This window comes from Schistocerca piceifrons, chromosome 9 (assembly GCF_021461385.2).
Source record: "Schistocerca piceifrons isolate TAMUIC-IGC-003096 chromosome 9, iqSchPice1.1, whole genome shotgun sequence".
Classification (NCBI taxonomy): domain Eukaryota; kingdom Metazoa; phylum Arthropoda; class Insecta; order Orthoptera; family Acrididae; genus Schistocerca; species Schistocerca piceifrons.
Window position 1 is genome coordinate 149,744,189 of NC_060146.1, and position 16,047 is coordinate 149,760,235.

The following is a 16,047-nucleotide window of genomic DNA, read 5'->3' on the forward strand; positions in this document are numbered from 1 at the left end:
TTTACAAAAACACTATAGCTGTTATGTACATTGTGGAAAGCGCAGTGGTGCAGGAGTATTAAGTATGTTATTTCTTGGGGTTATTAATTACCCTTCAGTTTCTACATTATGTGTCTTGAATTTTACCTATTATGTTGTTTATATACTGTTCAGTTGCAAGTGTTCCATCCCAACAGCCACAGGCGCCGACTCCATGGGGCCTGATGGGAGCCGAGCCCCCTCAAAAACTTAAGAAAATTATTAGTTATATTATGCTTTGTAAAAACACAAGATTATGTTTGAATTATTTATTTTCCTTGTTTGACGATACTTATCTTTTAAAATACATTCAGTAATGGGTTAAAACAATTATTATGGTAGTAAGCAGGTAACTGAAAACGAGTGGTGTGAATCATGATGGTGTTACGGTGCTGCGGGCACAGAATTTGTCGCGGTGCGCGAACCTTCGGTTAAAGTCTGGCGCCAATGGGCCAGCGCTGTCGCAGCGGCGACATCAAAAGGACTAGAGCAGAAGCGCCTGGAACCAAATGTTGCAAATGGCTCTGGGCACTATGGGACTTAACATCTGAGGTCATCAGTCCCCTAGAACTTTAGAACTACTAAACCTAACTAACCTAAGGACAGCACACACAATAATGCCAGAGGCAGGATTAGAACCTGCGACCGTAGCAGCAGCGCAGTTCCGGACTAAAGCGCCTAGAACCGCTCGGCCACAGCTGCCGGACGCCTGGAGCCCTACGCCTAACGTCGCCTTAACGCTTTCAGACATTACGACGCCGCGGCTATATAATGCCCGACCTGCTGTCGCAGTCATTCGGTGTGGATAGTTTCGTTCAGTGCATGCTGCAGACGTGTTTAGTGTTCTGACTTTATTGTCTAGTGGACTATTTCATATGACTATATTTTATTCGTTAACTTTAGTGTTAGTGTATTGTGAATTAACTTTGCAATGGATAAATTTTTTACCAAAAAGGCGCGCTTGGAAGTTGATGATACTGCAAGTCAACCTGTGTCGCAATTGTTTCGTCGTCTTTAGGCGCGAACCGTTCACAGCCGAAACTTGGACAGTCCGGTAAGGGAAGATCATTTCAGAAGTCTTGCATGATCAAATATACATGGCTATAATATGAAGCATCAACCGAAAAAGTTTTTTGCAAAACCTGCAAAGAGGCGGATGCTAAAAATCTATTAGAATTTTCTTGAAAAAAAAAAAAAAAAGATGCATTTACTTCCGTAGGGTTTCCTAACTGGAAAAACGCTTTCCAAAAATTTCGTCTTCATGAAAATACGTATAAGCATAAAGAAAGAATTCTGAAACAAAATTCTATCACGAACCGAAGTGTAGCCTCCCAAATGAATGAACAGTTAGATACTGATAAGAAGAAAGGCCGTTTAGCTCTTGAGACAATTTTTACTACCGTGCAATTTCTGTGCCGACAAGGACTAGCAATTAGAGAACACGAAGATTTAAAGTGAATTTTTTTTCAGTAAAAGAAACAGTAACAGGAACAAAACGCAAAATAAAATTCTGTGGAGAAACATCGGAACATTTGAAATCAAAGGTGATGTAAGGTAAGGTGATGTCCTTTCCCAGCGCTTTCCTACTGCGTTCTGAAAAAGGTAATAACGGAACCATCGGCTTAAAGACATCAGGATATAGAATCTGGGACGTGAAACTGAAGTGACTAGCCTATGCGGATGATTTAGCACTATTTTCCTAAAACGTCGGTACAGAAGCTGTAAAAATCAAACTGTTGAGAGAGATGGCGGAAAATACTAGGTTACAAATTTCTTTCGAGAAGACAGAATACATAAGGAACATTAAATTTGCCCCAAAATTTCTAAGGATAAGATACGACGGAATCGACAGTTTGCATCATTTTAACTAATCAGAGCACATAATACAGGCGAACGGTGTACATAAAGAAGAAAAGATAAATAACACCCAGAAAATGCGAAGGAAATCGGTTAACGAAAGATGTTTAGAATAAAAAATCACTCTTACTAGAAACCAAAATCTAACACTACCACACCGTCATAAAACAGGAGTGCCTTTATGCAGCGGAAAATGAAAAATCGAAGCGTTGGAGAAAAGGAAAGTAAGGTAGTACAGAAAATACTCGGAGCAACAAAAGTAGAGTGTACGTTGGTGAGAAAAAGTAATGAAGAAATGCACACTCAAACTCAAAATGTATCTGAGGGTTTCAGGTAAAGGAGAATTTCGCTTTATGGTCACTTGGATCCACAAAACAGCAGAACGCCAATCAGCTGGTTCACAGAAGTGAGAAAGCACTTACCAAAAATCAATGAGGCGGATGCAGGTAGGTCAAAAATTCAAAACGACATTAGGAAGATGGGGCAGGCGGGAGGGACGGGAGAAAGCTTCTGGTAAAGGTCAGGAAGCGCATCACTGTTTAGACGTATTAAGGGTAAGCGAACACAATGAAATAACGAGGAAATAGAGGGAAGGCAGAATCAGGGATGAAGAAAAAATCATGAGGAATTTACTTCACGTGGTCCTTATACAGTGCGTCCGAAATCGTAGAAAGAGCAATAAGAAGTGAAGTGTCAGTTTGGCAGCGTTCTGTCAAAGTGTTGAGACAGCGCTTCACTGTAGAGGCGAACGATTGCGCCTTGTTGTGCGGTCTCCTCGGCTCGGCCTCAAGTGGGCCTGCGACGTGGCCGTGTGACGTCAGACGGCTGGCAGCGCCTGTACACAGTAGAGCGGGGCAGAGCACAGTAGGCGGCGCGTGATGACGCGCCCCATTCAGCCACGCTGCCCGGGGCCTCGCCGTGAATGGAGGCACCCCGCCGCCCCCGCAGCTGCTATGACGATCCTCACACCACCCACTCAGCGCAGACCCCTCAGAAAATATCGAGGGGTGGCCACAGCGTGTGGTTCTAATAGCGCGGCACCTGCTCTGTCTCAGTGCAGCGTTTATTCGAATTATACTGTTGCTGCAATATTCTACAGGATTTATCGTACACACCTGGCCATTAAAATTGCTACACCATGAAGATGACGTGCTACAGACACGAAATTTAACCGACAGTAAGAAGATGCTGTGATATGCAAATGATTAGCTTTTCAGAGCATTCACACAAGGTAGGCGCCGATGGCGACACCTACAACGTGCTGACATGAGGAAAGTTTCCAACCGATTTGTTATACACAAACAGCAGTTGACCGGCGTTGTCTGGTGAAACGTTATTGTGATGCCTCGTGTAAGGAGGAGAAATGATCACCATCACGTTTCCGACTTTGATAAAGGTCGGATTGTAGGCTATCGCGATTGCGGTTTATCGTATCGCGACATTGCTGCTCGCGTTGGTGGAGATCCAATGACTGTTAGCAGAATATGGAATCGGTGGGTTCAGGAGGGTAATACGGAACGCCGTGCTGGATCCCAACGGCCTTGTATCACTAGCAGTCGAGATGGCAGGCATCTTATCCTCATGGCTGTAACGGATCGTGCAGCCACGTCTCTGTCCCTGAGTCAACAGACAACAACCATCTGCACGAACAGTTCGAGGACGTTTGCAGCAGCATGGACTATCAGCTCGGAGACCATGGCTGCGGTTACCCTTGACGCTGCATCACAGACAGGAGCGCCTGCGATGGTGTACTCGACGACGAACCTGGGTGCACGAATGGCAAAACGTCATTTTTTTTTCGGATGAATCCATGTTCTGTTTACAGCATCGTGATGGTCACATCCGTGTTTGGCGACATCGCAATGAACGCACATTGGAAGCGTGTATTCGTCATCGCCATACTGGTGTATCACCCGGCGTAATGGTATGGGGTGCCATTGGTTACACGTCTCGGTCACCTCTTGTTCGCATTGACTGTTCGCATTGAACAGTGGGCGTTACATTTCAGATGTGCTACTACCCGTGGCTCTACAATTCACTCGATGCCTGCGAAACCCTACATTTCAGCGGGACAATGCACGACCGCATGTTGCAGGTCCTGTACGGGCCTTTGTGGATACACAAAATGTTCGACTGCTGCCCTGGCCAGCACATTCTCCAGATCTCTCACCAATTGAAAACGTCTGGTCGATGGTGGCCGAGCAACTGGGTCGTCACAATACGCCAGTCACTACTCTTGATGAACTGTCGTATCGTGTTGAAGCTGCGTGGGCAGCTGTACCTGTACACGCCATCCGAGCTCTGTTTGACTAAATGCCCGGGCGTATCAAGGCCTTTATTACGGCCAGAGATGGTTGTTCTGGGTACTGATTTCTCAGGATCTATGCAACCAAATTGCGCGAAAATGTAATCACATGTCAGTTGTAATATAATATATTTGTCCAACGAATACCCGTTTATCATCTGCATTTCTTCTTGGTGTAGCAATTTTAATGGCCGGTAGTGTAATTACGAGGACGATTCAAGTAAAATATTTTGTTATTTGTTGCTATGCAAATGAGCTGGTACAGGAAAATAAGACACACTAAAAAAGTGAAGCAACAGGAATATTAGCTTCGAAGTCAGTGTAACTTCGTACGTGTGTACACCGTCGCTGGCCGTGCTAATGATTATAGAGTTGCAAATCTCTGTGACAGGTGGAAGGGCAACCAGAGTGCATTACCTCTGATGGTGTTGAGCTTTGATAAAAGTCCTGTCGGGTGTAAACTGCGTCAAACACTGATATGCCGCGTACTCGTGTGAGACAACGTCATTAGCACCTGGCAATGTTTGAAAGAGGCCTCATTTCGGATATCCGTTTGGTGAGTTGGTCGAATCGTCCAACATCCAGATTAACTGGGGCACTCGGATGTGACAGTGGCCCAGTGTTGGACCACAAGGGGAACGTGTGGTTGAGCATACTCGACGTCAGCGTTCCAGTCGGCCAGGTCCTGTCCCCACCTACACCTACATCTGCGTACATACTCCGCAATCCGCAGCACGCCACGTGGCGAAGGGTACTCTGTACCACTACTAGTGATTTTCTTTCCTGTTCCACTCCTGAACAGAGTGGGAGATAAACGACTATCTATAATGCCTTCGTATAAGCCCTAATTTGTTGTATCTTCGTGTTCCTTACATGCAGTGTATGTTGGAGGCAGTAGAATCGTTCGCTAGTCAGCTTCATATGCCATTTCTCAGTATTATCTCAATAGCGTTCCTCGAAAACAATGTCGCCTTCCCTTCAGGAATTCCCATTTCACTTCCCGAAGCATGTCTGTAACACTGGTGTGTTGTTCTAACCTACCAGTAACGAATCTTGCAGCCTGCCAGTGAATCGCTTCGATGACTTCCTATAATCCGACCTCATACGGATCCCAAACACTGGAGCAGTACTCAAGAATCGGTCGCACTAGCATCCTATGTGTGGTCTTCTTTACAGATGAACTACAGTTTCCTAGAATTCTCCCACCAAGCCGAAGTGCAACGTTCGCCTTCACTACATCAGTTCTCACAAACTCGTGCCATTTCAATATCCTTTTTTTTAGCCATCACTCCTCTCACTGTTTTGATGCGACCCACCACGAATTCCTCTCCTGTGCCAACCATCTCAGAGCGACACTTGCAAACATCATCCTCCATTATTTGCAAGATGTATTCCAATCGCTGTCTTCCTGTACAGTTCTTGCCCTCTAAAGCACTCTCCAGTCATTCCCTGATGTCTTAATAGATGTCCGGTTATCCTATCCCTTCTCGTTGTCAGTGTCTTCTAAATATCCCTTACCTGTCCGATCCTGCACAGAACCTCCTCACCCTTACCTTATCAGTCCACCTAATTTTCAACATTCGTCCATAGCACCACATCTCAAATGTTTCGATACTCTTCTGTTCTTGTTTTACCACTGTCCATGTTTCACTATAACACAATGTTGTGCTCCAAACGTATGTATCCAGAAATTTCTCCCTCAGATTAGAGCCGATGTTTGATACACTAATAGACTTCTCTTGGCCAGGAGGTGCTGTATCTGAACATTTAACATCTGTTCTTCCTGCCTCATCCACATTAACTAGCATTGTTCCACATTCAGAGCTAGCTGCCATTCATCACCATAAGGCAAGTTCATCACATTGTGCATCAAGGGCATCGTAAGCCCTCCAGATACTCACCTACCACGCAAGAAAAAGTAATGGGCTCCTCGCAACGCTCTGTCTCATACAGCACCACTGCTGGGAGACAGGCAGCAGCTGCACCACGGAATCACTGTCCTATTCATAGGTTGCCGTTAACACCACAACACGAGTGGCTGCGTTTGGAGTGATCCCATGACCAGGAAACATGGCCGATGAATCGTTGTTCTGCGATACCCGGGATAACCAGTGAGTATGTGACCTGCATGTGCAGCGGGTGGTAAAATTTATTTTCTATTGTAGTGTTGCTGTTCTCAACATGGGCTCTCTAACTAAGATGTTGGCAAGCAGAAAGTGATTAGCAAAAACGTGATCCCTGTAGTTAAAGTTCACTGTGTCCACTCTGATGGAGAAATAAAGTTATTCATCATTGAAGTTCATTACGTTGAGGATTTAGGATAATGTCTGGGATTCATTGAAAATGCAGTTTACTACAACAATTTTCACCATATTCTGCAAACGATAAAGCATAAAGTTCCAGACCCTATCAATTCTACTGTCAGCTAGTGCACTATCAGAGCTGTTCAGAGTCTATTACTGATCCTATTATCCCTAGATAACGAAATTGTTCAATAGTTATTATCGACGTAAATGTTCAAAGTGAATGCTCGCCAAAATTTGATGTTAATACTCATCAAACGCCACGCTAGTAATGAAAGATGGTCTGCCCTGCAGCTTCACATGAAAATACGACATACGCTGAGAATAAATCATTCGAGTCGTTCCACAATTATCACTTTACCCCAATGCGAACTCATTTTTACGTGCATACCGAGTTAAGTAATACGGCATCCACGGCTGTTCCTTGCGACTGCACAGACCCGACGCGGCTTCCGACACGGAGTGCGCGAGAACTGCGGCCTGACTCTAGCTCGCACGCTCTTATTTATATAGCCGCGTTGCGGACCGCCGAAGGCGCAGCCGACAACATTTGCCTTCCTAACTAGCTGCTCAGCCAGTAGAGCACCACTTCAATTTATTCAATAATTAATTGCTTCATTCGCTGAAGGCCAATGAAGCTCTGAATTTAATTGTGCTATCAGCACACAGGTCAGTATCTGTTATAAAATTCTGATTTGGCTAGGTTAAATACTTTTGGCGAGAGAATTATTCCGCAGTCGAAGGCGAAACGTCAGGGGAGAGTTTTATGTATGGACCACGGCATCTCTGCCCGGAAGTGTTAAGTGATGAGAACACCTGCCGTGAAAGCCTTAATCTACGAAATCCAATGAGGTTCCAGCAAACGCGGAAGAATACACTGTGTAATGTTTAATGAGGTCTATTCTTATGATGAAGGGAGTATAGGGCTGGGTGCCTGGCGGAACTACGCCCTCCTCCCAGGGCGCAGCCTCCGCTAGAAACGGCAGCTACCTGCTAGGTCAGAGCGGGAAAGTCGCCCGCCTTTCCACCGCACGGGTCGTTGACCTCTGGCGTGATGGCGCGTGCTGCGAAGCTCGCGTCTGTGGACGTCAACAGCTGCCAGCGGGAGAGGATGAGCGAGTGTCGTGCCACCGCGCCCAGAGCGGGCGCCGCGACGCCTGTGACGTCACTGCTGTCCGCCATTCTGCTACAGCCGCACCGTGCTGGACGCTAATGCAACCAGCGCGCCGCTGCTCGTCCCGGCCCTCCTGGGGACACAAAGGACAAGACAAGCGGAGGGCTACGCGGACAGCTCTCAGCGGCTCTACGCCGTCAGCTCTTTCTCGTGTTGCCTTTTATGGAGGAACTAATCTGACCACTACATCCACGCTGTTTTCCATAGCTGCCTAACAGCCTCATCTCTGCATAATGGGAAGCTGGCCAAAGTGGCCACGGCGGGAAAAGTAGCCACTGAGGTTCTGCGGGCTGTTTGGTGCTGCCATGTCGCGGAAAATGCTTAAACTTATGTTGTGTACATAGTTCTGCGTAGCCAGCACGTACACAACTTTCCCACTAGAGCGCGCCACCGCTAAGCGCAACAGCGCAGGCGCAGCGCTCGTCCGTCTCCACTCTACGAGATGGCGCTGCCTTAGAGACGGACTAAATTCTGCTTCCGCCGATCCGCGTATTAATATGTAATGCAGCCAATGAGATTGCTTCTAATGTAGAACCTTTTCCCCTCACGGATCACTCTCGCGCAGTGATACCTGAACGCACGAGGTATTATAACAATTGTACATACCTCTGATTAGTCAGTCTGCATTAATCTGTACCAGTCTGCATTTGTCTGCACCACTCTATAGTCAAGTTTCAGTCTGCACATAAGAAGATTATCATATTTCTGTACATAGCCATGAAGATAAATGTATAGACACTTTGTCAAGTATCAGAGATATGTGTGAATGAGATTAACGTACCAAGACCAAAGGAACTTCAGATTGCCAATTGTAAATAGCATCCAGAATCAATGTACGTAATGTCTATGCTTTTTATTATTTTAATAAACGCATGTGAAAATTAATCAAGTTCTGTTTAAAGTTGGTCACCGTCACTCTGCTACTCTAAACGTGCAAGTGGCATTTCTATCGTCTGACCTAACGGCGGAAGATAAACACACCACGATAAGACCACGAGACATATTGCTGACACTCGCCTACTTCGTTAGAGCGACAAGTCAAATAATCTGATGGTGTGTGTACCGAAGGTCTTACAGTACGCACACCACAACTTACTCTTTCTGGAGGGCCCAGTCACCCCACGAAGGCTGTTTACTGTGCTATTGCTCAAAGCTACAATACTATTTGTGGGTTTCAGAAGCCCTGATTTAAGTAATCAGTTTATGTATTGAAACTTTGCCGGCCGGTGTGGCCGAGCTGTTGTAGGCTCTTCAGTCTGGAACCGCGCGACCGCTACGGTCGCAGGTTAGAGTCCTGTCTCGGGCACGGATGTGTGTCATGCCCTTAGGTTAGTTAGGTTTAAGCAGTTCTAAGTTCTACGGGATTGATGACCTCAGATGTTAAGTCCCATAGTGCTCAGAGCCATTTGAACCATATTGAAACTTTGTTTGTCTGTGAAAGGTAAAGGTCTCGAGTTCGGGTCTCGGCCAGGCACAGTTGTCTGCCACGAAGTTTCGAATCATCCCACGATCCGCTGCAGAGTGAAAATTTCATTCTGTAAACATCCACCAGGCTGTGGCAAAGCCATGACTCCGTTACATCCTTTCTTCCAGGAATGCTAGTTCTGCCAAGTTCGCAGGAGAGATTCTGTGAAGATTGGCAAGCGGGAGGTATTGGTAGAATTAAAGGTGTGAGGACGGGTCGTGAGTTGTGCTTGGATAGCTGTCGGTAAAGCTCTTGCCCGTGAAAGGCAAAGGTCTCGAGTTCGAGTCTTGGTCGGACACACAGTTTTAAGCTGCCACAATGTTCCGTATCAGCGCACACTCCGCTACAGAGTGAAGATTTCATTCTGGAGTTTATGTATTTGTTGTGGAGGTAGACTGAGACATGCCTTTCTCATGAAATTGTGTTGAAACTGTTATATCTTGACACCATTATGTTACTTTAGTTATTGAAAGTTTGGTCGTGCTATTAGAGGCAATCCAGCTTTTCTGAAATCTCGTCAATGCGGGCAAAGTTGCCATCTTGCCGGGGCCTCCTCCCCACTCTGCGCAGGGAAAACATGTGAAAGCACCTGTCGAAAGAAGGGCGATACTTAAAGCAGGTCCTTGTAACAGTGACCTCGAAGCGGCAAATAAAGAGGAGAAGAGGAAATGAAGAGAAGGAAAAACGGAAAGCAGCCGGAGAGAAGAAAGGCAGCAAAAACAGGAGGACAAAGAGCAGGAAACCCAACCCTAGGAGACCTCTTTTTGACAACGATGGAGAATAGAAAGTGCATGCACTGCGAGGAAAAATTTTCAAATTCAGGATTTGACAACGATGGAGAATAGAAAGTGCATGCACTGCGAAGAAAAATTTTCAAATTCAGGACTCGAAGGTTAGTGGATTATGTACCAGCTGCTCTGTACAGGAGTTTAGAAACACGTTCCGCTTTTATTTGTGAAAATTGTGAATAATTTAATTCGAATGAAGTTTTAGAAAAAAATATATTTACGGCGACATGTATCCGGAGTTGCGAATATGAACCACCTCCGGCTGTATATTGGAATGAAGACTGGCAACTAGCCTCGTGTTTATTATCGTGGACCCCTTCAGTGATATGCAAGTTAGGGGGAGAATCTACATCTACATATATACTCCGCTACCCACCAAGCGGTGTGTGGCGGAGGGCACTATTGGCGCCAAAGTCATATTTCCGCCCCTCCCCGTCCCACAAGCGTATCGCGCGAGGGAAAAACGACTGTTTCCGTGTTCCACGACTGTCGACCCCTGTTCCGTGCTGATTAATAATAATAAAGTTTTCCAATACATAGAGGGATCCTTCGATGAAACTTTGCCATTGTACAAATTCATACTCACCAGGTAATCTCTTATTTGGTCCTCTGAGCCATACTTGTCCGCAACCCGCAACTTGGCCGCTTTTGCAAGTAGAGATATAACAATACATTGAGCCAGTCGATGTCGGACATGGCGGCGATGGCTCTGGTGCGTCGATTGTTTTTTTTTTTTAAATTCTGGTGGAAATAAATGAATCATTGCGGAAACGGCATCGGCATCGTCTGGAGGAGTAGATACAGCCATGGATAATGTGGAAGTGGTCCCCATCTTGTTTGTGCATGGTTACTTCTCCAGGGTAGTTTTGTGAAATAATATTAATTCGTCTACACAATTCATTGACATCATCCGGTCCTCTGATGACAATAACGTCAGTGAAATACCATGGCTCTGGGATTTCAGAAAATCTAATAAGGTCGTTAAACCAAAGGCAGATGGTGGTTGCGAAGAAACATCTAATTGAATCAAATAGCTTAAAATTAAGGTTGTGTGTTCCCCTAAGAGTCCATTTCGTGTTGCCATGTTGGAGTGTAATCTCGTCACCAAGTACGTAAGTGCTTTCAGGGATGGAGTCGGAACTTGAGCTTCCAGAAGAGTGTACGGCATCTGCATCACCTCGATGATGTTGTCCATTACCAATCTGCAAGCAAATTTTCAACAAAATTAGAATCTTCATCTTCTGATTCATATACACTAGGGAGGGCACCACCACAACGTACACTTCTAAATAATGGTGTGTTTGCACAAAACATGCACCAGTGCCCATATTGCTTAACATGAGGCGGAGAAATTACCCCAAAACTATAATAAGGACTTTTGCTTATTAAATGAATTTTACTATTTGGAAAAATACGTTGTACTGATTGGTTTTGCCATTTTCTGTTAATTTAGACAAGCATAATCCACAAATTTTCCAAATATATTCTTTGAAAGAAATGTCAATAAACTGCACCGTAATTTTGAATCTGCTTTGCGAAAATGTGCTTTGTGAAAAATTGCACATAGTAAGTAAGCACATTGTTGGCCATGGAATTGATGTATTAAGTGTAACTTTTTCAGTTGCTTGAAGAGCGTCATTAATTATTTCGCTAACAATGGGAACATTACCACTCTCGTTAAAAATATAACTTTCTGGTAAGCGATATGCATGCAGCAAAAATTTCATTTTGTCATGACGAAAATTTAACAAAATATCGTCTTCAATACTATGTGGTAAACCAAGATCTAATGCATCAATTGCATTATTAAGGTGTCCAAAAATAACACTATAAAGAAGTCTACTCACTGTTGTGGTTTCCTCCGTCAGCGATGATCTGGCAACTGCAGAAGCTGAGCACATGATGCACGGCCCTTCAGTTTCTTATACATGGTGTTACAAAAAGGTACGGCCAAACTTTCAGGAAACATTCCTCACACACAAATAAAGAAAAGATCTTATGTGGACATGTGTCCGGAAACGCTTAATTTCCATGTTAGAGCCCATTTTAGTTTCGTTCTTCCACCTACGCTCAATGGAGCACGTTATTATGATTTCATACGGGATACTCTACCTGTGCTGCTAGAACATGTGCCTTTGCAAGTACGACACAACATGTGGTTCATGCACGATGTAGCTCCTGCACATTTCAGTCGAAATGTTCGTACGCTTCTAAACAACAGATTCGGTGACCGGTGGATTGGTAGAGGCGGACCAATTCCATGGCCTCCACGCTCTCCTGACCTCAACCCTCATGACTTTCATTTATGGGGGCATTTGAAAGCTCTTGTCTACGCAACCCCGGTACCAAATGTAGAGACTCTTCGTGCTCGTGTTGTGGACGGCTGTGATACAATACGCCATTCTCCAGGGCTGCACCAGCGCATCAGGGATTCCATGCGGCGGAGGGTGGATGCACGTATCCTCGCTAACGGAGGACATTTTGAATATGTCCTGTAACAAAGTGAAGTCACGCTGGTACGTTCTGTTGCTGTGTGTTTCCATTCCATGAGTAATGTGATTTGAAGAGAAGTAATAAAATGAGCTCTAACATGGAAAGTAAGCGTTTCCGGACACATGTCCACATAACATATTTTCTTCCTTTGTGTGTGAGGAGTGTTTCCTGAAAGTTTGGCCGTACCTTTTTGTAACACCCTGTATACCCAAAAATCCATCCTGTTGCTAAGGTACTTTTTTATCTGTCACAAGTTTTTTATTATTTCTGCTCGTGCTATGCTCGTGCCAACCTGTTGCTGACGTGGGTGCTTCCCAGAAGGACAACTATAACAGCGGGACAGTGACGCCGCCATGCAGACCTTTGGACCCTGGATCCGGGCAGTTGACCCCGGTCGGGACGCAGCGACCAAACGACCGTGGGTGTCGAAACGAAACGGCACCGGTGCCATGTTTCATGTTTCATGAGACCCCCAAGGTCAGCCGGGTCTTTTGTATTTTACTGTAAAAGCATATGCATGTATGTCATGATGTTGCTGTATAGTACTGTTTGTAATTCTGCTCCAATGTCATCGTCACCACTGCCGCCGGCTGTCTGGTGTTAGTCTAATTGTTCTTTTCTTTTCCTTCAAGAGTTTGTTTGTACGGTAACTTCGTAATTTTGTGCTATTCTGGTTTTTTGCGATTATGTATCTTTGGCACTTAAGAACCGTTGTTGGCTGTATGGCCCATGTAACCAAAAGCCGAAATCTGCTGTGACCCCTCTTCAACCCCTAGAAGCCAGTAATGGAATATGTGAAACACTCTCTATGTTTAAATGAGAGGTAGCACAGCGTAATGCTAGATAACATATGCGATTTCCAAGACATCTTCTTGCTAATGGGGGAAAATTACTGAGGTTCCGCAGGGTTTACAATTAGGGGCTCTCCTGTTCTTGCTACACAGTACAAACATGGTGTTTATAAATTAGTTGGACAACAGTACCTTCAATTGTGAAAAGGGTAAATAATTTACAGAAATGTTTGACGCAGCACTAAATATGGTATATCTTCAAGGTGCCACGTGTGAATGAGTTCTTCCAGTGACTGATTCGGTGTCCTATGTAATACACAATCAGTTTCGGTGGAATCGTTGTGCCTATATTAATAACAGTTTGTCTTTGACATGGTGGCTTGCCATACGTAATCTTGGAACGTCTCTGAACTGTAATACCGGATTTGGATTCGTTAAACCATTAACAACACTGCGCACGCTTTGCACCATTATACGACTCCATGACGACTGCTTGAATAACTCATTCACACATGCCATCTAGTGAGAACGTCGGGAACTAAGAGTGTTAGGCGGGAAGAAACTTGAAGATTACCGCATTCAGTGCTGTATCAAACATTTCTGTAAGTTATTTCACAATTAAATGCTATTTTTGTGTAACTGGTTTATAAATTCCCTGTATTCTTACTAGAGATATTACTGTTGAACACAAGAAAAAAGGCTTGTAAACATTTTTCTGAAAAGAGATCTGGATGTCTGGTCCTTATTTCAAAGAGATGAGGACGTAAATCCGGCAAATTTCTAACAAAACTGTGTGAAGCTCAATAAAATACTATCATTTTAAAAGGAGAGACAGAAATACTTGAAATAATGTGTTTTCTTTCTTCTGTTGTTAGGTATCACATCGTCTGGCAGCGACCGTGGGTTGAAGTCTGCTGTAAGTATAGACATTTCATTCTGTAAATTTAGGAACGCTAATTGGCTGCTTACATTGTACAGGTTGCAGTCAAAATTACAAATAGAAACATACTAGTTTGAATCTCTATTGGAGTCCTTGATATTAATATTAGAAATGCTAAGCTTCATTGAGTTTGCGAGCTGCTTCTGTGGTCGGTAATAAATCTGCCTTACCACTTTACCTGTTGGCTGTGCTGTCGCCAACATAAAACTGCCCTGGCGGATAGCCTTCTGGGAGCCGCCGTCTGGACCACGTACTGTACTTACTTGTGCAGTGCTGTCTCGGCGGTGTAAGCAGCACTCAGTTCGTCTCGCCTTGTCCCTTGGAGACCAACCTGTAGGCAGAATACAGCGTTCTTTGCGTTTGGTTGACTGTGTGATTGGTCAGTTGTGGTGCAATTATCTCGGATAATAAAAATAAGCGCCATTAATTAGTATTTATTGGAGGCATCCAAACGTCCTTCGAGGCTCTCATTACTTCGTTTAAAAATGCAGTCTTAATCACACCACGTATGTTACAAGAACATAGGTGACCGGTTTCGGTCATATCACATGACCATCATCAGACCCATGGCAACCTTCGAAGATGGTAGATGGAGCACTCTCATCGTTTGGAAACTTCCCTCACGTCAGCACGTTGCAGGTGTCGCCGCCGGCGCCGACCTTGTGTGAATGCTCTGAAAAGCTAATAATTTGCATATAACAGCATCATCTTCCTGTCGGTTAAATTTCGCGTCTGTAGCACGTCATATTCGTGGTGTAGCAATTTTAATTGCCAGTAGTGTACAAGATTCGATGTCATATTGTGGCAAGAAACGGCTTAAAAGTACACTCCTGGAAATGGAAAAAAGAACACATTGACACCGGTGTGTCAGAACCACCATACTTGCTCCGGACACTGCGAGAGGGCTGTACAAGCAATGATCACACGCACGGCACAGCGGACACACCAGGAACCGCGGTGTTGGCCGTCGAATGGCGCTAGCTGCGCAGCATTTGTGCACCGCCGCCGTCAGTGTCAGCCAGTTTGCCGTGGCATACGGAGCTCCATCGCAGTCTTTAACACTGGTAGCATGCCGCGACAGCGTGGACGTGAACCGTATGTGCAGTTGACGGACTTTGAGCGAGGGCGTATAGTGGGCATGCGGGAGGCCGGGTGGACGTACCACCGAATTGCTCAACACGTGGGGCGTGAGGTCTCCACAGTACATCGATGTTGTCGCCAGTGGTCGGCGGAAGGTGCACGTGCCCGTCGACCTGGGACCGGACCGCAGCGACGCACGGATGCACGCCAAGACCGTAGGATCCTATGCAGTGCCGTAGGTGACCGCACCGCCACTTCCCAGCAAAGTAGGGACACTGTTGCTCCTGGGGTATCGGCGAGGACCATTTGCAACCGTCTCCATGAAGCTGGGCTACGGTCCCGCACACCGTTAGGCCGTCTTCCGCTCACGCCCCAACATCGTGCAGCCCGCCTCCAGTGGTGTCGCGACAGGCGTGAATGGAGGGACGAATGGAGACGTGTCTTCTTCAGCGATGAGAGTCGCTTCTGCCTTGGTGCCAATGATGGTCGTATGCGTGTTTGGCGCCGTGCAGGTGAGCGCCACAATCAGGACTGCATACGACCGAGGCACACAGGGCCAACACCCGGCATCATGGTGTGGGGAGCGATCTCCTACACTGGCTGTACACCACTGGTGATCGTCGAGGGGACACTGAATAGTGCACGGTACATCCAAACCGTCATCGAACCCATCGTTCTACCATTCCTAGACCGGCAAGGGAACTTGCTGTTCCAACAGGACAATGCACGTCCGCATGTATCCCGTGCCACCCAACGTGCTCTAGAAGGTGTAAGTCAACTACCCTGGCCAGCAAGATCTCCGGATCTGTCCCCCATTGAGCATGTTTGGGACT

General features: G+C 45.6%; 1 long non-coding RNA gene across 1 annotated transcript in view; it reads left to right on the forward strand.

Moving 5' to 3' along the window:
* Nucleotides 1-16,047, forward strand: part of LOC124716666 — a 253,915-nt gene that overhangs the window by 123,699 nt on the left and 114,169 nt on the right. The window contains exon 2 of the long non-coding RNA XR_007005659.1: nucleotides 14,070-14,110. This is a non-coding gene — a long non-coding RNA (uncharacterized LOC124716666). The remainder of the gene's footprint in view (nucleotides 1-14,069; nucleotides 14,111-16,047) is intronic.